Here is a 25,905-nt window from a genome sequence, read left to right on the forward strand (position 1 = left end):
CACAGCCCACTGGAGATGAGAAAGGCATGGCAGATCATTGAGTCTAATGCCTTCAAATATTTATTTTAGCGGATGAATCTTTTAGTTTGTTTTTTTTTAGTTCAGAACCCCAGATTATAAAAGAGCTGCTCGGGCTGCATTGAAGAGCAGGGCTGGCCTTTAGGCTTCCTCCTTCCTGGTGAAACACTGTTTGAAGAACACCTGCCTGGTTTTAAAGGTGAGGAAACTGAAGCCCAGAGAAGGCCCTTGATCAAGGTCACAGAACCCCAAGTCTTTAGAAGGCTCTTAGCTCCCTGGGCGGGATAAGAATCTCCACTTTCATGGTGTGGCCCGAAGGGTCCATCCACCACCTGAGGCACCTGAGAGCCTCCGCGGTTACCAGGCAACCAGCACCGTTGCCCAGCGCTCCCATCAGCACCTCACAGCTGTCCTCGCAGCCAAAACTGGTGCAGAAAAGGCTGCCCGGCTGGCAGGTAGGAACAAAGGGATTAGGCCTCATTTGACAGACACTGTCCCTCCCATTTGCATGTCATTAAACAGCAGGCCAGTGAGCAGAGGGGGATACATAGCTTCAGATTCCCTGCCAAGCGGGGGCACAGAGGCGCTGGGCTCCATTTTCATGTTGGACACCTGCCCTGAGCCACAGGAGTAGATCTGAAAGAAAGAGTTTCATTGAAAGAGATTAGGGGGCTGGGTTGGAGCACCCACCTCGATGGTGACCCCAGCTTGTCCCAGTCTCCCTCCAAAACTGTGACACAAGGTGGGACAGACCTTTTTGGAAAGGACAGAGCTTTATTGCTCTAAGAGTCCAAACTTGGCAACAAACAACAACTTGGGAGAAGACAGGTAAATTCTAACAACCCAGGCTTATCTGAGTTTTTCCCAGCCAGCATCCCTATGCCACATAAACACACACCAGACTAGCGGGAAAAAAGAAAAAAAAAACACAGGGAAGAAAGAAACACAGGCCACATTTTCTCTGCACTCCTCTTCCTTGGCCTCCTGGGATACTCCTGATCGACAGGATGCTAAATGCAAGAGGTTTCCTGTGATAGAGAAAGAGATTTTCTTGAAGCATTCAACTCCTGACCTTTAAGAGCTTGGGGAGCAAAATGATTTTCAGTCACTTAGGTCTGAGTGAAAGGTATGTGAATTGATCGACTGCAAGGCTCAGGCCTCCCGAGGTCTCAGTGTTATGTCATTAAAATCTTACAATCGAGTTATCCTAATGTATTCCAGCAGCCACCTTCTCAGAGGCGACTGGTAAACAGACTCAAAGTTCCAGGTACAAAATGCTTTCTCCAAGGGCTGCTCCAGACCTGGGAAGGCCAGGGGGCCTGGGGCCAATCTAGCTGCAGCCATTTGGGGTTTTATTTTTTGATCTTCTGTTAGATTATGGTAATCATTGTTGTTACTTCATTCATCTTTCTTCTTCTGTCTCCCTTTGTCCTGTAAAGATGCTCACACCTCTGATCACAGGTGGCTATGTATGTAGGCCTAACTAATCACCTTACCTTGTCTGTGTTAGTAGCTCAGCCATGTCCAACTCTTTGTGACCCCAAGGACTGTAGCCCACCAGACTCCTCTGTCCATGGGATTCTCCAGGCAAGAATACTGGGGTGGGTTGCCATTCCCTTTTCCAGGGGATCTTCCCAACCCAGGGATCAAACCTGGGTCTCCTGCATTGCAGATAAATGCTTTATCGTCTGAGCCACCAGGGAAGCCCACCTTCTTGCTCCCTGGCAGCTGCAATGGATCTGTGGGAACACCTGACCCAGGCTGAGCCAATCAGAATCTTCCCTGGGATTGCTGTCCTTTTACAGAGAAGCTTGGGCAGAGAGCGAATGTGTGTTAATGTGTGTTAAGGGAATGTGTGTTAATGGTGGCCACTTTTCCTGCCACACATGGTCTTCTGCAGAAAGTAGTTAGCACAACAAGCAGAAATGAGAGATGGACAGAGTGAGAGGTCTGATGCTCAAATCTCCTTCTTCAATTCTTTTGAGTTACACTCATAGCTTTCCTAGCTCCATGAGCCTTAAAACACCTCTTCTGCTTAAATTAATAGAAGTTCATTTCTGTTGCTTGCAACCAAATTCCTGTCCAGTAGTGGGAGCTGATATTCCCGTAGTACAACTGTCTGGGGCTTGGGAAGAATGAACTTGATAGGGAATGGAACTAACTACAATGCAGCCCCTCAGGGACAGCCCACTGAAATGCGAGCTGCATGAAGAGGACTTTTGTCTCTTCTCCAGCTTCTAGAGCATCGCCTGGCACCTAGCTCCTCTTGTTACCTCTCTTGTGGGCTGCATGGTCTTGCCTCTCACACACTACATTTGCTGTCTCCTGACTTCCATCCCCTGTCCTTTTGATCTCTGCTCCCTCCTAACTTCAGTTTGTATGTAGTCTCCATGGCCCAACTCTCCTTCACAGCCTTTACTGTTAACTGCTTCTTTCTCTCCATGTTCCTTGGTACCCAGTCCAAATGCAATTCCAGGGTCAAAGAAAAACAGAATGCTATTGGCTCAGCCCAACTTTTTTGTGCCAGGCCATCTCCTAGGTCATTCTGATGTCTTTGAGTCGGGTGTCCATGCCTGAGCAAATCAGCTGAGGCAATGGGGCAGGTAGGCGCATGGTATAAAACATGGCCCTCTGGGCAGCAGAGACAGGTCAACCAGTCCTCCCTGTCAGGGCCACTGTATTTCTAGCATAGAATTTCTTGTTCAAACTAGGCTGGTGGAGGCCAAGGTCCATCTACACCTCCCTCTTCCCTGTTTCAGAAACTTCCATCTGAGGCACAGGGTTTCTTGTTGGCAGTGGATCCCTTCCCCCATTCCAAGGAGCTTGCTCCCAGGTGTCTCTCTGTGGTGTTTCTTGCTTGAATTGCAAATGGAATCGCTGCATAAACCCTACATAACTCAGAGCCCCGTGTTGGCAGTATCTTATTTTTCAATTTCTTTTTTTTTTAATTGAATGAACATATTTTATGCAAGCCGTTCTACCTTGGTGAAGGCTGTTCCCCTGTGATTCATCAGAGTAATAACTAGAAACACCATTATTTGGCTCCATCCTCCTGCTGAGAACATCACATAACTGAGAAATGTTGATGCGTCTCCCAGAGTTGTGGGGAGAGGGAAAGGGGGGCAGTGAGAGGAGGAGGAGAAGAGGGAAGGAGGAACAGACAAATGGTTGTCTGCACACATGCAGGTGGGCAGGCGTCCGGAGCCGTGGGGGAAACACAGACCCATACAAGGTGGTCGATCACACGAACACCCCTTGGAGGCACAGAAAGAACCACACACACTTCTCTGCTCAGGTATCTCACCCTCGAGAAAAAGAAAAGAAAAATAAATAAACTCATCGTATTGCAAAATGAGAAGGGATGTTGGTGAGCTGGTGTAACTGCCTTATTTAACCTGTAAGAAAAATAAAACTCAGAAAGATAACAGATACCCCCACACGTCCCGTTTACAGACACTCACGTTCCTGGGGTTTTGCCTAGAAATATATAAATCAACTCATCTGAGATGCAAAGCATATCTTTTTAAAAATTCATTTATCTTTGGCTGCGCTGGGTCTTCCTTGTGATGCATGGACTTCCACTGCAGTGGCTTCTCTTGTACAGAACGGTCTCTAGGCTCATGGGCTTTAGTAGTAACAGCACTCGGTTCAGAAGCTGTGGCTCTCAGGCTCTAGAGCTCAGGCTTAGCTGTTGCGGTGCATGAGCTTAGTTGGCCCATGGCATGTGGTATCTTCCTGGACAAGGGACTGAATCTGTGTCCCCTAAATTGGCAGACAGATTCTTATACACTGGACTACCAGGGAAGTCCCAAAACATGTCTTTATGTATGATTATTGAGCCCTTGCTCCTGAGTTAATAATTTTCAGACATATCACTTTGATCAGAGGTGTGACTGAAATAGTGTTGCTAATGTTTTTTTGTTTTATCTTTTAATTACCTTTTATTAGTTTGGCTGAGCACCTAAAAGTTTTTTCAAAAGATTCTCTTCAGGACAGAGAAGCCCCACAATTAATGTCTTACAAACTCTAGTGTGCACTCAGGGGCTATGTGATTAGAGACTTTAAAGCTTAGACAAGTGAGACTTCCAACTCAGGTTTCTGGGAACCTTCCCATTTCTTCTCTAGTTTCATTGTGTGTGTATGTTAAGTCATTTCAGTCAATTGGCGCTTCCTTAATCCAGCCCTCCTCACCCCTACCAGGATAGCTCCTTGTCCACTGCCTATTTTCAAACTCTCCCCTCCGCAAACCTCTCTTCCTCTCACCACTAGGTTAATTTTTCTAAACTATGACTCTTACTGTCCTTCTTAGAATAACCTCCATCCACATCTGCACTGGTCAGTCATCTTCTGGCTGGAAGTGAAAATATCCAACTCAAACAACTTCATAAACTTGCAGGGAGGATGGAATACTTACAGGTTCACGTAACTGGATATTCAAGGCATAAAGCCTGGATTTTAAGTTTTAACTGATGCCATCACGAATGTTTCTTTTCTCTCTCAACTCTGTTTTCTTTTGTAACAGCTTTTTCTATCCTTTTGCTTTCAACTTTTCAGTGTCCTTAAGATTTTTACATATCGTTTAAATAATAGAGAGATGAATTAAAAAAAAATCCAATCTGAAACTCTGTGTATTTCAATTCGAAATTTAAATCCATTGAAAAATATTGTGATTACCAATCTGTTTGGATTCATTTATAGCACTTTCATTTTTGCATTCCTTTTACTCTGCCTTTCCTATGCTTCTTTTTCCTCCTCCTCTTGGAATGAGTGATCTTTTTTTCTCTATTTTCTTCTTTTCCTTTTACTGGTTTGTGGCTAATACATTGTTTTAGTGGCTTCCTTAATTTTTTAATGTGTATAATTGACTTAATAAAGTCTGAAGTTAATAAAAATCCAAGTCACCCAACAATATAAGACCATAGGATACTTTAATCACTCTCAGTCCCTTCCCATCTTACATGTTATTCTTATCCAGTACTTTAGATGCCCATTATTTTATATCTCATAATTATTTTATAGTATCTCTACATTTTAGAAAGGAAATACATTATTTGATTCATTCACAATTTAACCATTTTCTTTCCCTACTAGTTCTTCTTGCATCTCAGTCTTTGCTTCCAGAGAGAATTTTCTTTTTCTTTAAATAATCTTGCTGTAGATCTTCTGAGGAGGATCTATTAATAGGAGAGCTTCCCTTGTGGCTCAGGTGGTAAAGAATCCGCCTGCAATGTGGGAGACCTGGGTTCAATCCCTGGGTTGGGAAGATCCCCTGGCAAAGGGAAAGGCTACCCACTCCAGTATTCTGGCCTAGACAATTCCATGGACTGTATATTCAGTCCAGGGGGTCACATAGAGTCGGACACAACTAAGCAACTTTCACTTCACTTCACTTCACTTATTAATAGGAAACCCTGTTAGTCTTTGTCTGAACTGTCTTTACTTTTTATCCTGGCTCTTAATTAGAATTCTAATTTGGCAGAGTTTTCTTCTCAACTCTTTAAAGACATTGCATTTCCTCCTTATCTCTACTTGCTATTGAAAGTTGCTAATTGTCATGCCTTTACAATAATCTATCTTTTCTCTCTCTCTCAAGACTTTTTTTTTTTTTTTTTTGGTCGTTGGTGCTCTATGGCTTCAGTACAATGTGTAGTATTCAAGGAATGGGTTTATTTTTATTATCTTGATTGGGATTGTCTGTGATTTCCAAGATTCCCATTCAGTTCAGTTCAGGTCAGTTCAGTCGCTCAGTCGTGTCCAACTCTTTGAGACCCCATGAATTGCAGCATGCCAGGCCTCCATGTCCATCACCAACTCCCGGAGTCTACCCAAACCCATGTCCATCGAGTTGGTGATGCCATCCAACCATCTCATCCTCTGTTGTCCCCTTCTCCTCCTGCCCCCAATCCTTCCCAGCATTAGGGTCTTTTCCAATGAGTCAACTCTTCGCATGAGGTGGCCAAAGTATTGGAGTTTCAGCTTCAACATCAGTCCTTCCAATGAACACCCAGGATTGATCTCCTTTAGGATGGATTGATTGGATCTCCTTGCAGTCCAAGGGACTCTCAAGAGTCTTCTCCAACACCACAGTTCAAAAGCATCAATTCTTCAGTGCTCAGCTTTCTTCACCATCCAACTCTCACATCCATACATGACCACTGGAAAAACCATAGCCTTGACTAGACAGACTTTCCCATTAGTTTGTCTAATATCGCCTCTGCCTCCTTCTCTGTAACTCCCATTTGATGTACACGGGGCCTTCTTATCCCATCCTCCGTATCTCTTAGCCACTCTTTCATATTTCTATCTTTTTAATGCTCCACATGCTAAGTATTTTCCTCAAATATACTTTCAAATTCATTAATCCTCTCTCCAATTGTGTTTAATCTGCTTTTTAACTAGTCCGCTTTTTAAAATCTCAATGGCTGTTTTTTTTTTTTTCATTTCTAATAATTCTAATCAGGTTCTTTTTGCAGTGTAAAAGTTATTTTCTCATATTCTCATGTTCTTTTCTATGTTATTAACTCCTCCTTTTACATATTCGTTCACTTTAAGCACACTCATTTTTTTTTTTATAGATGAGTAGTTCTGCTACCTGGCATTTCTGTGGGTGGAGGATATTAAGGTCTAATATTACTCTTTGTTTAGTCACCCGAGTCTCATTCAACGTGGATAGATTCTTTGTGTGTTTTGTTATATAGGACTACAAGGGTACTTTCTTTTTTTTTTTTTTTAAGAATACTTTCAATGGAGATTTATCTATGGAGAATACTTTGGGTTGATGGCACATTGCCAAGAAATCTGAGTTTGCTTCTGAGAAATCCCCCAGGGTCTTCTCTATCTATCCTAGCATAATTTTTGTTAATTTATAGATATGGGGATTCCCAGATCATGCAGGTAGTACCATGATATACCTCAAACCCTCATAAAACGTAGACTTGCATCGTAAATTATCAGGGGAGACTTTCCCTCTCCAGAGCTCAGGCCAAGACACACATTTAATATAAATAAATAATTTAAAATAGTTTTTTAATACACACACAGCTTTCCTGTTGTCTCCCTGTGTAAGATGCTTTTCCAGTTTACCCTCTTGCTCTGAGCACAATACTTAAAAGATCCCACCTTTATGCAGGCTTCTCATTTCAAACTCAGCAGAGGTTCAAAGCCTTATTTCCTGCTCCATGCAAGAATCCAACCACAAGTCCAAGGGCAGCTACAACCTCAATTTTTGCTCTGATTTTGTCTTATCTTCATTTGGGACTCCATGTGATTCCCCATATATTTTGTGAGTTCAGTTAGACGTTTTATAGATATCTTATACATACATCTTTATAGCACATTTGTTATAATTTATATGCAATTTTTTGAGGAATTTTCTGAGGAAATTTCTGGGTTATTTAGGCAAATGTTACCAGGACCAGAGAACTCTGCTTTTCTCTATGTTAGCTTGATTGCCTGAGTTGCCTGCTCTATGTGAGGACATTAATGGTCCCTAGCAATTCCAGGCTTACCTGGGCCTTAAAGACAGAGAGACCAGAGGACAGAGTGGATCGTTCCTGAAATAGGAATAACTATCATTGGCCTGACTTGGTCACATGCCTATCTGTGAACCAATCATAATGACTCAGCTGCCCTTCAAAGGAGAGACTGGCATAAGGCCCACTAAAACCACATGAATGCCAAGATCAAAAAGAGGAAAACAGGTGCTTGACAAACAAAATAACAAGTGTCAACCACAGCCAATTTAAAATGTACCAAGTGTTATTCCATGTACTCCTTACCCTTTAAAGTAAGATCTATAATCATCTCTTCAGTTCACATGGTTACTAAGGGGGAGAACTGGCACTGGATTGCGGGTCACCTACCTCCAATCTCAGACATTTATAATCAGGCTAAACACCTTGACCTAGCAGATACGGCCTTGTATTCCTCAGTCCTGCTTTATCTGTCTGGCTTCACCTCTCTCTGTTTCTTACTTGCTCACCAGTTTCACCTTTGTGTTTCATCCAGGCCATCATCACAGGCATAGACCTGTGATGGACCCACTTAGTCCTCCAACCAAGCCAGGAAGAGGGCAGGACCTGGAGCAGGAGTGGCCCTTAGGTTTTCCTCCTCAGGTCAACTCTGATCATGGGCTACACGAGGTTCTGTGATAAGCCTGCATCCAGGCTCTGTGGGTATCTTAGGTCTGATTCCTAGAAGCAGAGCCTGAGGCATGTATTCCCATGTACTTCATTTGTGAAGGGAGTGGTCTCCAGAAAACCCTATAAAAAAGTGAGGGATGCAGAAGAAGCAACTACATGAAGAGGTAGTTTCAGCTGGAGCCTGATCTACAGGAAATGAATGGGACCACAGAGCTGTCCCTCAGTGAGGCAAAGCTTTCACATCCCTGTGTCAATCAGTCATTGGCTGTGGGCTGGCCCGAGCGTAGGTGGGAGGAGACTGTGACCTCCCAGGTATCTCCTGGAGACGGGTCTCCTGTCTGCTGAGCAAGATGCTCCAGAGAAAAGTGCAGCTGTGAGCTATCATCAGTGAAACCTCACAACAGCCCAGGGTTGGGAGCATGAGGATCTGGGCAGGGCACCAAGGGCATCTACAGCAGCAGGAAAGATTGTTGTCATTGATTAACAACAACAATGAGTTATGAAAGCTGTATCCTAAGTACTTCACATGTGTCCTCTCATTTAATCTTGACATTGAGCAGATAAGCTGTGTGTGCATGCTCAATCATGTCCAACTCTTTGTGACCCTCTGGACTATCACCTGCCAGGCTCCTCTATCCATGGGATTTTTCAGGCAAGCATACTGGAGTGTGTTGCCACTTTCCTACTCCATGGGATTTTCCCAACCCAAGGATCGAACCCCATCTTCTATGTTACCTGCATTGGCAGGATTCTTTACTCGTTGAGCCATCAGGGAAACCCGAACAGATAGCTAAGTACTATTATTTCCCAAGATTGTAGTTAAAGAAGCTGAGGGAGGAACAGAAAATCTAATTACTCAAGGTCATATGGTAGACAGGGTTCACACTGCACCCCAGAACCTGAACATATCACTCCTTAATGATGCCTGGTGTCAGTGTGAGAGGCAGGAATGGGCCACTTTGAAGACGTTAGACTGCCTTGTGCAGTAATCTTCTCCCTTCAGATGCCTCTGGGCACTGTCCAGGCCACATGTGGAGGATGGTGTCTCCTTCCAGAAGCTTCCATTTGGAAACTGACCACCTAGAGTTCATTTGGTCTCGAACAGCAAGTCAGGGTGGTGAGAGATTTGGAAATCAGGATGTACTGAGAATGAACTGGGGATGCTGAACCTAGAAGGACATTCTGAGAGGAGCTGCAGGGCCTCAAAGCAGGATAGGATGCTGAGTTCACAAATTCAGATGGTTGAGGGCAGACACCCTAGAGGCAACATGACTTGTCCCAGTTCAACTATCTGGTGGCTTTAACCCAAAGCCTCTGATTGAGTGGCATGCCAGTAAATGTTTAACAATCAGCTCTCCGGGAATACAGAGCCCTGATCTATAGTGTTTGCTGGTTTCTGTGGCGTAAACGCTCCCACTGTGGCCAATTTCAAGCTCCCTGTATGCCATCACCGAGTGCAGAGCTGGGAGAGATGTGCACATTCAGCTGGTGTGAGTCGGTAGAAGCCAGATCCCACACACCAGCAACTCCCCATACAGAGCTCATTCTGCAGGTCCAGTGATTCTCCAACACTAATCCCGTAAGACACCCACTAAAGGAGCATGCTAAGGTTACACAACTTCGAAAAACACAGCATTAGCTAAATCCTGTTCTCGGAACACGATTTGGTGCATTAGTTTATTAAAGTCCCCCAAAGTCCCACAGTAAAGAAACCTGGGCAAGTTCAATTAGCTCAGCATTCTCCAAACCTGTTTGACCACCCAACCATTTCATCACATACCTCTTAGCAGCATCCCTTGGAACCAGTGTTCGATGGGACACACTTTGGACAATGCCAAACAAAACAATGTCTTCATGCAAACAAAGGGCCATTATTGAAGAGGAGGATCAACTTGTTATTTGGTTTCAGCGAGTGGAAACTGGACCAAAGAGTAAAATAAAAATCAGCGGAGACAGAATTCAAATTTGTAAGAAGAGATCTTTTCTAATAGTGAAGATAACCCACCAGTAGCATGAGGCTAGAGTTTGAAGGGAGAAGGTCACCCTTGGCCTAGAGAGTGGATAATTACAGGTCAAGGCATGCTAGAAGGTGGCTTCGTGCACCAGGAAGGCAGTTAGAGAAGATGCTTTCCAAGGACTATCTTGTGAAATCCCAGGATTCTATTAGTTTGAAGTGCATAGGCCCCACCCCCACCCCCTGGGGCCTCAGAGTAAGGCCCGTCAGACTGGGGAGCTTGCGGGGTGGTGGGGGGTGTGAAAACAGAGAATCCAACTCTTATTTGCATGTGTGATACAATTTTACAAGGACTAGAATGTCATTGGGCTTCCTAGATGGTGCAGTTGGTAAAGAATCCATTTGCCAATGCAGGAGACAATAGAAACATGGGCTCAGTCCTTAGGTGTGGAAGATCCCCTGGAGGAGGAAATGGCAACCCACTCCAGTATGCTTGCCTAGAAAAATCCATAAACAGAGGAGCCTGGCGGGCTACAATCCATGGGGTCACAAAGAGTTGGACATGCCTGGGCACACACACACATGCACACACAGAAGGTCATCACTTACCCAAATACACTTCTTTAATGTCTAGTTTCTCTGTAATTCACTTTAGAGATTTATTTCTTTAGTTTAATGCTTTATTCTTTGTCTCTACACACATGGCCCTGGGAAAGGGCTAGTTTGATATAAGCTGCTGCTGCTGAGTCGCTTCAGTCGTGTCTGACTCCGTGCGACCCCATAGACGGCAGCCCACCAGGCTCCGCCATCCCTGGGATTCTCCAGGCAAGAATACTGGAGTGAGTTGCCATTTCCTTCTCCAGTGCATGAACGGGAAAAGTGAAAGTGAAGTCGCTCAGTCGTGTCCGACTCTTAGCGAACCCATGGACTGTGGCCTACCAGGCTCCTCCGTCCATGGGGTTTTCCAGGCAAGAGTATTGGAGTGGGGTGCCATTGCCTTCTCCTGATATAAGCTGCTGCTGCTAAGTCGCTTCAGTCGTGTCCGACCCTGTGCGACCCCATAGACGGCAGCCCACCAGGCTCCCCCGTCCCTGGGATTCTCCAGGCAAGAATACTGGAGTGGGTTACCATTTCCTTCTCCAGTGTATAATATAAGCTACTGTGGGCCAATTATATCCTTGCGGTGTGGTTAGGTTCTCATTTCCTTCCCAGAGAGTAGGAATTGTTTGGAGAGGGAGGATTGGGGAATGGGAAGAGGGGACAAGGGTCCTGAGACACCACAGGACAGGAGGGAGTCTGAGCGGCAAAGGCAGTCTTGACTGCCTGCATAAATGTGTTTGGGGCTGGGCCTGTCCTAGAGATATCCCCAAACTATTTTAGGAGGCGGCAAATTTAGCTGGTGATTGGTTTGCAAATCATCCAGATATGTTAGTATTTCTGTTGAGACAATCTGTCTCAGAGTAAGACATTTAAAGCCTTTACAACCAAAATGGATTTGCCTTTTGGAACACCGTCATCCAAAAAGTACAACCACTCAGCCTATTTCACTGGCCGAATCCAGTGGTGGTTAAAATGTTCAGCAGCATGTTAACTTCACTTGTACAGAGTTTTCCAGGTGAAAACTTGCTTCCATATTCATTGTCTGGAGGAATTCTCAGCACAGTCTGAGAAAGCAAGTGGTCTGGTTTTTATTTTATAAATGGGGAAACCAAGGCACTTACCCACAGTTCCCCAGGGAGTGGATGGCAGACCTGAGACTTCAGCCCAAGTTTTTCAGATTTCAAATCTCATCAGGATTAATTTTTTTAAAGTATATTTGCATTCTTAACAAGGTAATATATTAAAAAGCAGAGACATTACTTTGCCAACAAAGGTCCGTCTAGCCAAGGCTATGGTTTTTCCAGTGGTCACGTATGGATGTGAGAGTTGGACTATAAAGAAAGCTGAGGGCCGAAGGATTGATGCTTTTGAGCTGTGGTGTTGGAGAAGACTCTTGAGAGTCCCTTGGACTGCAAGGAGATCCAACCAGTCCATCCTAAAGGAGATCAGTCCTGGTCATTCATTGGAAGGACTGATGTTGAAGCTGAAACTCCAATACTTTGGCCACCTGATGTGAAGAGCTGACTCATTGGAAAAGACCCTGTTGCTGGGAAAGATTGAAGGCAGGAGGAGAAGGGGACGACAGAGAATGAAATGGCTGGATAGCATCACCAACTCGATGGACATGGGTTTGGGTGGACTCAGGGAGTTGGTGATGGACAGGGAGGCCTGGTGTGCTGCGGTTCGTGGGGTCACAAAGAGTCGGACACGACTGAGCGACTGAACTGAACTGAACTGAATATATAAGTATTAATTTAAGTTATCAAGTGATTTCATGAGGCTTTTATTGAAAAGCAGCAGTCCTCTGCCCAAAACTCTACAAGCCCTGATTTCCCAAAACGTAGTGGCAAGCAATTGCTATTTTTTGGCTATTTCTTATATTTATCGTCATATTTCTAAGTAAAATGTTTAAACTTCCAGTTCTTGATTTTAAAACATTTAGATATATAGTGAGCCCTCTGTATCTATGGGTACTGCATCTGTGGATTCAACCAACTGTGATAAAAAATATTCGAGAAAAAAAATATTCCAGAAAGTTCCAAAAAGTAAAATCTAAATTTGCCGCAGTGGCAACTATTTACATAGCATTTACATTGTATTTACAACTATTTACATAGCATTTACATTGTATTAGGTATCATAGTAATCTTGAGATGATTTAAAGTATATGGAAGGATATACATAGATCATATGCAAATACCATGCTATTATGTTTAAGGGATTTACACATCCTTGGATTTTCCTATCCATGGGGGTTAGGGGGAGGGACACTGTCCTGAAACCAATCTCATGGATATTAAGAGACAGCTGTAATCTAAAATCTTCCTTCTATGAAAGATGAGGATTTTTTTTATGCCCCATTCATGTACACACCACACACACACACGCAAATCCACACAATCACACTCATACATACCCATACACACACTTTACTTCCTCTGCACAGCACAATGTCTTTACATCACAGTTTTCATTTCTGCTATGATAGTTTTAATTTCCAAAGTCTTTCTGACTGCTCCTTTTGAATAGCATCTTGGTTTTGTTGCATAGACAGTATGTCTTTACTTAGATCCCCGAGGTTTTACTTTTTCATCTGAAGCTTTCATTTTCTCCCCACATTGTTTCTATTTCTCCGGAGTTCCTTTTGTGTTGGTTCCATGTTGACATCTGTCTTTCAAGCGAGAGATTATCTTCAAACATCTGATAATCCTTGTTTTTTACATACACATTTATGCATAAGATGCTAAAAGGCATCAGACGCTCTCCGTGCCTGGGTGGGTGATTTCACTGTAGGCTGATGAGGTAGGGACCAGCCACTTCCTCGTGGTCCTCCCATCTGCCAGTATCTGTCAGAATTATCTCTTGGGCCTGCTGGTTTCCCCAGAAACATCATCCAATCTGCTGTCTCTGGGGGAGGAACAGGAAGAAGGAGACTCTAAGCTTGGCCTCCAGCACTCTGGAAGCCAAGTAGTAGAAAGTCTCTCCGCTTCACTCCCCAGACAGACACCCAGTCTCATTTTCAGTGGTGCTTGCTTCCCTAGGCTGGGGTTCTCCTGTTTAGCCTCTCCAAGAGCGAAGCTCTTTTTCTGCTGGCGGGGAGAGAAATAGTAGCTTTGTGGCACTGAGAGGGGAGGAAATCATTGTCAAAGTTTTCCTGTTCCTGGAAAACAGACTCAGTTTTGCTTGCAGGAAGTGTACTGGGGCATGCCTGCAGGATGAGTGATGATGCGGGGTGTGAGAGAATCCAGGTTAGGCAGAGGGAGCAGAAAAACTCAGCCAATGCCAGGGAGCCCCACAGCTGAAATGGTTCAGCAGAGCTGGCTTGCCCTGAGGCAAGAGGGCAGGGCCTTTCTACTCCCTCACTGACCAATCGTTGGAAGTGGGCTCCTCCAGAGACGGGGGCAAGAGGATTTTTTTTAACCAGGAGCAGTTTGCTGGAGAGAGTCAGGAATTGAGAGTCACTAATACCCCCAGCACACTGGAGAAATGAGTGCCTGGAGCCCAGGGGACACTGGGCAGCACATCACCACAGCCACAACAGCGGCCTGCCTCCTCAGTGTGTTAGTCACTCAGTCGTGTCTGACTCTTTGCAAACGCATGGACTATAACCTGCCAGGTTCCTCTGTCCATGCGGTTTTCCAGGCCAGAATACTGGTGTGGGTAGCCATTCCCTTCTCCAGGGGATTTTTCCAACTCAGGGATTGAACCCAGGTCTCCTGCATTGCAGGCAGATTCTTTACCATCTGAGCCACCAGGGAATAACATCTAGAATTCCGGTTGGTCCTTTTCCCTGGGGAGATACAGAGGAGAAAGGGATGCTCCCACCCCAACACCAACAACCACTGGAGCTAGTATCAGGCTGTAATGATACCCCTCATCTTTTTTTTTTTTTTCCACTCCCCATTCCAGATATATCTTACCTTACTGAGTGTTTATGCTGTACCAAATGGGTAACTTAGGGAAGTGACCCAGATCCTTATCCCTGAAGGGCCAGAGTCCTCATCCTCAAGCCCTTCTCAAGCTGTGGACATTGCTCTTTTCTGTTATCTGCAGACGTGGAGCAACAGGGGGCCCAGAGACTCCCCAGAGTATTGCCTGAGTGCCACTCACAGACCCCACCCCAGCCCTGTTTTATAAGAAGAGCCTCACCTTGTCTTGATGATCAGAGTCAGCTCCTCCTACCAGGATGGGGTCCCCTTTCTCTGCCTACTGGTCTCTTGGCACAAGAAGCTCAAAGTAATCAGTCAGCAGTAATTGATGAAAGTTTAATGGAATTCTCACTATGTCTCTAGAAGAAACAGGTTCCCTCAGGAAGCCAGGACTTTGAGACCCACTAAGCCTAAAGTTGTAGGTAAAACAAGCATAAATTCCCCATGAGGGTCACGAGGCATCACAACCTGCATGTCCCCTGCTCCCACCATTTCTGGGTCCTCAGGACCATCAATTCCACCTACCAGGCATATCGCCACTGCTCATCTGTTGTTGTTCAGTCGCTAAGTCATGTCCAACTCTTTGCGACCCTGTGGACTGCAGCACATCAGCCCTCCCTGTCCCTCACTATCTCCCAGAGTTTGCCCACGTTCATTTCCACTGTGTTTGTGATGCCATCCAACCATCTCATCCTCTGCTGCCCTATTCTCCTTTTGCCTTCAGTCCTTCCCAGCATCAAGATCTTTTCCAGTGAGTCGGCTATTACAGTATAAAAAGGTAAAAAACCACTGCTCATGGATGAGTCCTTACCTGTTTTTGCTTCAGGTCCCTTCTCTCTCTACACAAAGCAGATGGCCAGCTGCACGGCCTGAAACTCTGCTCAGGGGAGGACTGATACTCAGGGCCAAATGGCAGTGGGGCTGCAATTCCACTGTCCATTTCTAGCCTGCATCCCTATTCCAAATCAATCCATCCATGAACCAAACTAGGGCTTAGTCCTTCTCCATCAGCTAATCCTAAGTGCTGGTCACAAATGCCAGCAGAGTAAAAGGGGCCAGTGAGGCAGGACGCGGGGTCCAAACCACTTGCTCAGACATCTTTTTGCTTCCTCTGACTTGTCCCTACCTGATCCCAGAAGTACCATTTCCCTCTTACGGGGGATTGTTGCTGGACCCACCTGATATTGTGAGGCACGTGTCTGGCAAAACTCAGCTCTCAAAGGCCAGTGCTGGTTACATTGGTGCTCACTGTCTTATGGGTTATGTGCTTTCTCTCTTTCAGGGCTTGGGAGCACACCAGGAGCTGAGGTTTTCTCCACTACAGTCAGGATGGCTTTGTTCTAGAACTCTAGATGTGCACTATGTGATTCCCTTGTTGGTGCTTTCCATAAATTCCACGTGACATCTTGCCCCAGCACCAATACCTCTAGTATCATAGGGACTTCTGGATGGTGTGGCTCAAATCGCAGGACCGCAGCCTGTCCCTGCTGCAGAACTCTCTCCTGGACTCCACTCAAAGACACCAGCCTCTCATGTCATATGGCAGATGGGTTTGAACAGTATCCTCAGGTGTATAATATGCTGACTCCAGAATCCAAACAGGCCTCATAGGTGTCATACTTCTTTCTTAGTGATGAGAGACACAGGATGACTAACATCTGGAGAGCACCTCCCAGGATGTTCCAGACCACTGAACACTAGACACTGCCATGGCAAGGGCCTGAAACTTTGTAAGTTTTATCTCCCAGCCTCAGAAGCACATATGCAACCCAAGTCTCCGAAATTCTTCCTCAGTCAGTCTCATTGGCACCTATCATCTGTAGGATGAGCCAAGGTGATATTCAAAAGAATGTCCAGATGGTTCAGATCCCTTTGGACTAAATTATGACAGAGGGTGGAAAGTTATCACAGCTCTCGGATAAAACCATAAATGCACACTGTTATCCAGGCTTCCCTGGTGACTCAGTTGGTAAACAATCTGTCTATAATGCAGAAGACCGCCTGCAATGCAGGAGACACAGGTTCAATCCCTAGTCAGGAAGATTCCCTGAAGAAGGAAATGGCAACCCACTCCAGGATTCTTGCCTGGGAAATACAGAGGACAGAGGAGCCTGGCAGGCTACAGTCTGTGAGGTCCCAAGAGTCAGACACAACTCAGTGACTAAATCACCACCACACTATTATCCATTCCAAGTGAATGCAAACCATTTCCTATCCTCATTCCTGATACAGCTGGAAAAGAAGGCATTCACCAAATCAATGGCTGTATACAATGTACCTCAGGCTGTGTGAACCTACTCTAACAAAAGTCACATCTGGCACTGCAGCTGCAATTAGGGTCACTACCTTTTAGAGTCTGCATACAGCCCACTGTCATCCTCCTGTGTGGTTTACGTAGGAGTGTCAGACTATTGAATATAAAGGGAAATGATGCAGACTACTGCCCACCTTCCCTACCCCCAAAACCTCCAGGTCTAAAGACCTAGATGAATCTCTTCCATTCCTCCTGGGATTGATCAGTTCAGTTGCTCAGTCATGTCCAACTCTTTGTGACCCCATGGACTGCAGCACGCCAGGCTTCCCTGTCGATCACCAACTCCAGGAGCTTGCTCAAACTCATGTCCATTGAGTCAGTGATGCCATCCAACCATCTCATCCTCTGTTGTCCCCTTCTCCTCCTGCCTTCAATCTTTCCTACCATCAGGGTTCTTTCCAGTGAGTCAGTTCTTCGCATCAGGTGGGCAAAGTATTGGAGTTTCAGCTTCAGCATCAGTCCTTCTAATGAACATTCAGGACTGATTTCCTTTAGGGTTGACTGGTTGGATCTCCTTGTAGTCCAAGGGACTCTAAGAGTCTTCCCTTACACCACAGTTCAAAAGCATCAGTTCTTCAGCACTCAGCTTTCTTTATAGTCTAACTCTCACATCTGTAAATGACTACTGGAAAAACCATAGCTTTGACTAGATGGACCTTCATTGGCAAAGTAATGTCTCTGCTCTTAAATATGCTGTCTAGGTTGGTCATGCTTTTCTTCCAAGGAGCAAGAGTCTTTTAATTTCATGGTTGCAATCACCATCTGCAGTGATTTTGGAGCCCCAAAAATTAAAGGTTCTCACTGTTTCCATTGTTTCCCCATCTATTTGCCATGAAGTGATGGGACCAGATGCCATGATCTTAGTTTTCTGAATGTTGAGTTTTAAGCCAGCCTTTTCACTCTCTTCTTTCACTTTCATCAATGGGCCCTTTAGTTCCTCTTCACTTTCTGCCATAAAGGTGGTATCATCTGTGTATCTGAGGTTATTGATATTTCTCCCAGCAATCTTGATTCCAGCTTGTGCTTCATCCAGCCTGGCATTTTGTATGATGTACTCTGCATATACGTTAAATAAGCAAGGTGGCAATATACAGCCTTGATGTACTCCTTTCCCAATTTGGAACCAGTCCAGTTCCATGTCCAGTTCTAACTGTTACTTCTTGACCTGCATACAGATTTCTCAGGAAGCAGGTAAGGTGGTCTGATATTCCCATCTCTTTAAGAATTTTTCACAGTTTGTTGTGATCGACATAGTCAAAGGCTTTGGCATAATCAATAAAGCAGAAATAGATGTTTTTCTGAAATTCTCTTGTTTTTTCTACAATCCAGTAAATGTTGGCAATATGACCTCTGGTTCCTCTGCCTTTTCTAAATCCAGCTTGAACATCTGGAAGTTCACTGTTCATGTACTGTTGAAGACTGGCTTGGAGAATTTTGAGCATTACTTTGCTAGCATGTGAGATGAGTGCAATTGTGTGGTAGTTTGAACATTCTTTGGGATTGGAATGAAAATTGACCTTTTCCAGTCCTGTGGCCACTGCTGAGTTTTCAAATTTGCTGGCATATTGAGTGCAGCACTTTCACAGCATCATCTTTTACAATTTGAAATAGTTCTACTAGAATTTCATCACCTCCATTAGCTTTGTTCATAGTGATGCTTCCTAAGTCCCACTTGACTTCAAATTCCAGGATATCTGGCTCTAGGTGAGTGATCACATCATTGTGGTTATCTGGGTTATGAAGATCTTTTTTGTATAGTTCTCCTGTGTATTCTTGCCACCTCTTCTTAATATCTTCTGCTTCTGTTAGGTCCATACCATTTCTGTCCTTTATCGAGCCCATCTTTGCATGAAATGTTCCCTTGGTATCTCTGATTTTCTTGAAGAGATCTCTAGTCTTTCCCATTCTGTTGTTTTCCTCTATTTCTTTGCATTGATCACTGAGGAAGGCTTTCTTATCTCTCCTTGGAACTTATCTCTCTTTGGAACTCTGCATTCAAATGGGTATATCTTCCCTTTTCTCCTTTGCCTTTCACTTCTCTTCTTTTCTCAGCTATTTGTAAGACCTCTTCAGACAACCATTTTGCCTTTTTGTATTTCTTTTTCTTGGGGATGGTCTTGATCACTGTCTCCTGTACAAAGTCAGGAACCTCCATCCACAGTTCTTTAGGCACTCTGTCTATCAGATCTAATCCCTTGAATCTATTTGTCACTTCCACTGTATAATCATAAGGGATTTGATTTAGGTCATATCTGAATAGTCTAGTGGTTTTCCCTACTTTCTTCAATTTAAGTCTGAATTTGGCAATAAGGAGTTCATGATCTGAGCCACAGTCTGCTCCCAGTCTTGGTTTTGCTGACTGTATAGAGCTTCTCCATCTTTGGCTGCAAAGAATATAACCAACCTGATTTCGGTATTGACCATCTGGTGATGTCCATGTGTAGAGTCTTCTCTTGTATTGTTGGAAGAGGGTGTTTGCTATGACCAGTGTGTTCTCTTGGCAAAACTGGGATATGATACTGCTTTTTATTTCCTGCTTTGGTTATGGGTGGGGAAACAGTTTCAGAGGCTTTCACTGGGCCCTCACTACAATAAGTCTTACCCTACATGTCTAGGAATAGTTCTGCCAACTACTAAGTAAGTCCATTACAATTATTCATTTGAAGTCTAGGTAATCAACGATGGACTTCCCTAGTAGCTCAGATGGTAAAGCATCTGCCTACAATGCAGGAGACCTGGGTTCGATCCCTGGGTAGGGAAGATCCCCTGGAGAAGGAAATGGGAACCCACTCTAGTACTCTTGCTTGGAAAATCCCTTGGATGGAGGAGCCTGGTAGGCTACAGTCCACAGGGTCGCAAAGAGTCAGACACGACTGAGCGACTTCACTTCACTTCAATGAACGAAGGGTAGGTCTGTGGACCTAGCTGATCCATTATGACCTGGATCAAATTGACCTGGGTTAAGACTCCATTTTATTAGCTACCCCAATATGCCCCCACTCTAACAGATGTGTCATGATTGATCAGGTGATAGGAAGGGAGATGGAATTCAATCCTGAGAAAGGCACACATTGCCTCACAGGGGAGAGGCGTTTGTACCACTTTCAAGAAAGAGAGAATTACAATATTTTAACAGAAAAAAAAAAGAGAGTACTACAAAGTTTAGAAGGATCTGGAGATTCAAGGTATCTGAGTGCATCAACCTAGATGGCCCCACCCCGTTCTCAGCATCCCACTCCTTCCCAATCATAGCCCTGATCTTGGCAGGACCAACTTCCTGAGGCGGAGAATCTAATCTCTTCTAGAGTTCTGCTACCCTTATAATTAAATCCAGCATCTGATCCTCAGCTTTTCCTGCCCTCCAGTTGCAAGAGTTAAAGTTCCTTTTATAAGCTGCCAGTTGGGCTCACTGGCTTTCAGACTTGGTCTTTAGTTGGGGAATAATCACGCTTAGGCTTTGACTTCTTTCTCCAAAGCATCGATTGACCTTAGCAACAGACATTTAACTTGATAGTCTTCATAATCACTACCTCCCCAGAATTTCTCAAATGTTTTGAATACCGCCCCCACCAGGGCTCTGCCTTCCACTGGTATCCCCTTTCAGTGCACTATTTCTGGAAGTGGTAACAGTGGCACCACGACAGCACACCGGAAGTTACCTATAGTCCACCAGTGACGGAAGTGTCATCACTAGCCAACCTGTGAAAGGTAACTCAGCTCCACAGTCCCATTTTAGAGTCTACTATCTTGGGCTTCCCAGGTGGCTCAGTGGTAAAGAATCTGCCTGCCGATGCAGGAGACACAGGTTTAACCCTGAGTTGGGAAGATCCCCTGGAAGAGGAAATGACAACCCACTCCAGTGTTCTTTCTGGAAAATCCCGCGAAGAAAGGAGCCTGGAAGGCTACAGTTCATGGGGTCGCAAAGAGTTGGATATGACTGTGCAAGCACACACGCAAGGTGTTTCCCTAGGGGAGGGTGACTCTTGATGAGGAGCTTCTGCCAGAGCTGTCAACCAACAGCGTTCCTGGAAGTGGGGGAAATGAGTTCTGAGGGAGGATCTGGGTGATACAGCACAGCCCGAACCACATATTCCCTACCAGTTTTGCTGTTGTCAGTCCCACCCCACACCTCAGCCTCAGAGGTCCCAAGTGCCTTCAGCTCCTGAGTCTTTCTGGGGGAACACTGGGAAACAATTTGCTTCATGTCATCTCCACAGCTCCCCACCACTCGCCTGCCTTTATACGGGCCCTGGCTTCTCTCATCTGATGAGTTATCTACTGCTAGGTCTTTTACTACCCAGCTTCAGCAATCTCACTGGACTCTCTTGCCTGGTGTCATCCCGTCTTTCCCCAAAGTGGATTTTTGCCTCTTTCTCATTCCTTCACTGTGATTTTAGTAGGGACTGGAGAGGGAGTGAGAGTAAACATACAATCACTCTGCCATCATTGCAATGTCCATCACTGCAGTTTTATTAATCAGCAAGTGGTCTGAGTCCTGCCTTCTTCCCATCACCCTTCCTCCCTGGACTTCCAGGAGCTCCCATCCTGTGGTCTGTGAATCTTGTCCCAACATCATCTGTGGCAGAGCCTTCTCCTGTGGTTAGACTTGACCTGTCACCTCCACCTGGAGAGGAGCTGTTCTCAGGCCCACATTATCTGACCTATCCAGAAGGGTGGAGAGTGTGAAGCTCCACCATGAAATGACTCCTCAGGAGCTCCAAATTTCCACACTGGGGGTAGGGTCTGATCCCCTCCTCCCATCCTCTCATAGCTCTTCTTCCTCATCTGAAAGGTCCCCTTCTCTCCCTATGGCCTCTAGTCTGGGGCTCCCACCTCCTGGCACCAAACTCTGATGCGGTCTGGTCAGACCCTCAAATCATTATTTCTCAAAGAGAAGCATGTACATCTTGGGGTACATGCCACTGTTTCAGGGGAGAACAAGGCCATGGGATAAATATGGGGCATTATTTGGAGTCTGCCCTGTTGGGTAAGGAGAATGTATGTACGTTAAGTTTTTCCCACTCAACAAATAGCTATTGTATTCCAACAATGCAATGGGAGATAGATTCTAACTTTTACAGATGAAGCTCTCAATACCTCTTCCCTTGAAGTGGTTAGATATACTGGGCAGGGTCCAACCAACAGAAATCCCCTGCCCTGTGTATGTACCAAGCACTATGACAAGCTAGAGATAAATAGGAAACAAGACTGATGAGGTCCCTACCCTCGTGGGACTTCCATTCTACTGGACAGAAGCAGTGGCTACTCTGAAGAGAGAAACACCCACCCGGCTACAAAAACACTCCTTTGAATGAGTAAAAATGAGTAAACCAGTTTTTCTTAACTGATTCAACAACCAAGAAATTAAAAAAAACAAAACTCTCCTCATTAATAGTCACATCTTTTTCTTGTGAAAGGAAAGAAAAGCTGAGGCAGAAAATTCTGAAAGCCCATTAAGGGACTGAAACCAAGAAACACAGCCTCATCGACTAGAGACTCAAGATGGGCTTAAGAAACACAACATCAGGACTCTCCAGGGAAACGGGTAAGTTGGAGCCAAAGGCATTAGCACTGAATTAAGAGGAGCTTGAGCTAATGAGAAGGGAGCAGGATGTGGAGGAGCCTGGGGAGGGAAGGTGACTAGGGATCAAGTGCTGGACTGAAAGGAGGGAGGCAGGAGGCCAGGTCCCCTCAGCCACCATCATTGACATGCTAAGCACAGCCTCCTTCTCTAGTGGGAGAAGCAGGAGCAGCTGCCGGGGGAGCCTGGAGTGGGGAAGTGAAGTGAGGACCTGCGAACGGCCCCTGGGGTCACTCTGGGGACTTCTGAGCTCTGGCCAGGACCCAACTAGGCTGTGGCCAGGACCCAAGCAGGCCGTGGCCAGGGACAGAGCCAGCCAGACACTAGGGTTCTACAGGTTTCTATGGCCAGGCTGGTAGGTTGCTTCATTTTCTTCTCCATTCATTCCTGTTGGTCCAGGTTGCTGTATTTCCTCCTTGCGGGGAGGGGACAGCTGAAGCTGGTCTCTGAGTCTAGGGAACCAGTCCTCATTCCCTGGTAACTGGGTCGCAGGAGGACCCTGCACCCAGGGACAGGACAAGGGTGGTGGGCATCTTGTCAGGATCCCCAGACTTGCCCCGCAGGAACTGCCACCTGTTGCAGCCCAGAGTATGTCACACTTTAGTATGTCATGCCTCTTTAGTGAACAAGTAGTAGTTTCCACAACTAGTTACTCCCCAGCTAGGCTATAGCACAGCTCAGCCACAAATTAGGAAGGGCCCCATCCTTCCAGCCAACTTGTCCTGCAGGCCGGCTCTGCTCCAGGCCCAGAGAGTGTGCAGGGCAATTCCAGGCTCTCACAAACTTAGCCAGGGCCGGGGACAGACAATCACCCTGTTCTGTAACTCATGATCCCATTCCCCCAACTCCTCACTGTGGCTTTCGATGCACCACAGATGAAGCCCCTCTGGGGGAGAGTTGGAGGGTCACACACACACACACACACACACACAGAGGGCCTGGGGCTCTGAGCTGAGCACCCAGCCCCTGCCCCCACACCCAGGCCCTCATCCCAAGCAGGTGCTCCCTGAAGCTGACAAGGACAGCGACGATTCGGGTGGGAGCGCGTGAGTTATGGAGCTGATGCCTCATAAACAAGTCTGGTGCCCGCCTGTCTTCATGAATCACCGCTGAGCCTAATCCTTCATTAGAACATTCAGCAGTAATTGCTGGCGAAATGCCACTTGCCTTTTTCTCATTTTAACAAAACATTTATGCATGAAAGATTTAATGCCAGGTATCAAGCATATCATTGTAAATTTACCACTAATTAAGCCTAATTAAAATAATTAAATGGCTGTGGAGTCACCATGTGAATTGAAATCGCTTCTCCTCCACCAGCCTGTTTCTCACTAGCCAGGCCTCGGTTTCGGAGACAAATATATCTCTTTCTCTTGATTTTTTTTTTTTTTTCCAACGCCCTGCTCAGCTTCACGCGGAGTATTTGCACGGCCAAGGAGATTTGATAATTAAGATAATGCTGTGATTTGACGGTGCGGTTTTTCAATTTCGGGACCCCAGGAGATTTTCCTTTATCTCGGTGAAGTATAGACAATTTGACAAATCTGTTGCTCGGAGCAGTCGCTGGCGTTTGCATATTCATTACTCACTGGATTTTTAATCAAAGTAGCTGATGGACCCCTTGCACCACAAATAACTCGGTCATGAATAATTTATCCATGCTCACTTGGCGGGGCCGCGAGCACCCCCCGGAGCCCGGGGGTCCCTGATTGGCTCACCAGGGCCGGCCTGCCCAGAGCAGCACATGGCCGCTCCAGATGTTTGGGTATCCATATGTGCACAGCTCATCAAAAACGGCAACGGCCCGCACCCAGGGGCCTCGGCTGTCCCCAGATAGGCCATCTGGAGTTGGAGGGGAAGACAAACCACGGTGAATTGTGGGATGCCTGTTTATCTTCAGTGGCGCCGGCTGTGGCTGCAGAGCGGCGCGCAAGAGGCCCCTGAATGCGGAGGATGCGAAGATTAAGGGCGGTCGGAAGCATCGGTGCTGGGGAAGCTGGGAAGCGATAGGCAGGACCCTTCCGGATCTTCCCCACTTCTTGGGCCCCTGTCTGCGCAACTGCCCCCCGCCCCACCCCCCACACACACCGGATAAACACACACAGCGTTCCCCCAGGGCCTACTGACCGGACAGGGCGAGTTACTGCTCACCTGGTCGCGGTGTCCACGTTACGCCTTTATCTGCAGTCCTCAGCCCCCTCCCTGCTACTCCCAACAGAACTGGCTTAGAATTTCCCTCCGCCTCAGGCACTCTTGCAGCACTCACCCCTAATCATATCAAGCCCATTTAATTTACCCACATGCCACATTAACTATATGTTATATTTAAGTGTGGAAGAGGTGAGTGGAGATGCAGTCGACTGAGTGACATCATAGTGCGTTTTGTAGACATTTAATGGGCCATTTACTCCTTCTGATTTTGCATTTTTCTTTTCCTTTGGAGCCCATGGTGATTGGCTCCCTGGGTCTCAGTGCTTCTGCAGGCTTCTGACAAGCAGGCAAATGCGCCATTTGGTCTCCAGTGCCCAGTGGTTTCATAGGCCCTGGTCTACACCTTAGCTTTCACCGCACACAAGATGCACTGAATGGAATCTTCCAAGACCCCCACCACCGAGGCGGAAATGATACCCCTTCCCAGTTTCTGAAGCACCCAACTCCTTCCTGGCCCCACCACACACGTGGCGTTTGCTAGTTGGCACAGCCCCCTTTTCCATGAGACAGTGAGCTTGGGAAGACAGCATAGTGCCTGTCCATCTGTTCCCCACACCTAAGCTCACGTTTGAGAGATAAATGACATTGACTTCTTGTTTCCAGGAAGAGGATCAATGACTCGGAAGGGAAAGGAAGCTGGAATCGCAGTCTGAAACTGTGTATGGAAAGCGGACAGGGACAGCCCTTCTCACGCAGCTGGGGATGACCCCAATCACAGATCTCTGTACAGGGTCGGGGAAGGAGGGCACTTCCTCCTCTGCCTCCAGCTGCTTCCTGGCCACTCCTCAGCCAACAGCCTTATCCTTGATGGTGGGGTGCAGGTACCCTGGGCCCCTATCTGCTGTATCACACAGGGTTCTCCCCCACCCTGAGATCAAAGGAATAGCCCCTGCCCAGGAAACAGATCAAACCTAGGTCAACCTCAGTTACAGACCCCCTTCTCAAAATTGAGGCAAAGGTTATCACACACCCCTTGTGAGGCGGCAGGTGAGACGGCATCATTGTAATTGCCACCCCCCACCCCCGGCAACCCGCCCAGCTCCACACGCCCCAGGTGCTGGTGAAGAGCTGGGAGAAGACGGCAGCCTGATTATCAAGCAGACAGGAAAAGCAGCAGGCCATGCTATCCCTGTGACAATTAAAGTGAAAATATTTCT

General features: G+C 46.1%; 1 long non-coding RNA gene and 1 other non-coding gene across 2 annotated transcripts; both read left to right on the forward strand.

Annotated features, from left to right (window-relative positions):
- The first annotated feature begins 401 nt into the window (after positions 1 to 401).
- On the forward strand, positions 402 to 25,905 carry LOC145513215 (uncharacterized). Its single transcript, XR_014059213.1, has 3 exons — positions 402 to 473; positions 22,374 to 22,501; positions 25,352 to 25,905. It is a non-coding gene; the product is annotated as an uncharacterized LOC145513215 (long non-coding RNA).
- On the forward strand, positions 19,645 to 19,716 carry TRNAC-ACA (transfer RNA cysteine (anticodon ACA)). The gene has a single exon. It is a non-coding gene; the product is annotated as a tRNA-Cys (tRNA).

This window comes from Giraffa tippelskirchi, chromosome 7 (assembly GCF_054371585.1).
Source record: "Giraffa tippelskirchi isolate mGirTip1 chromosome 7, T2T-mGirTip1v1.2.pri, whole genome shotgun sequence".
Lineage (NCBI taxonomy): Eukaryota > Metazoa > Chordata > Mammalia > Artiodactyla > Giraffidae > Giraffa > Giraffa tippelskirchi.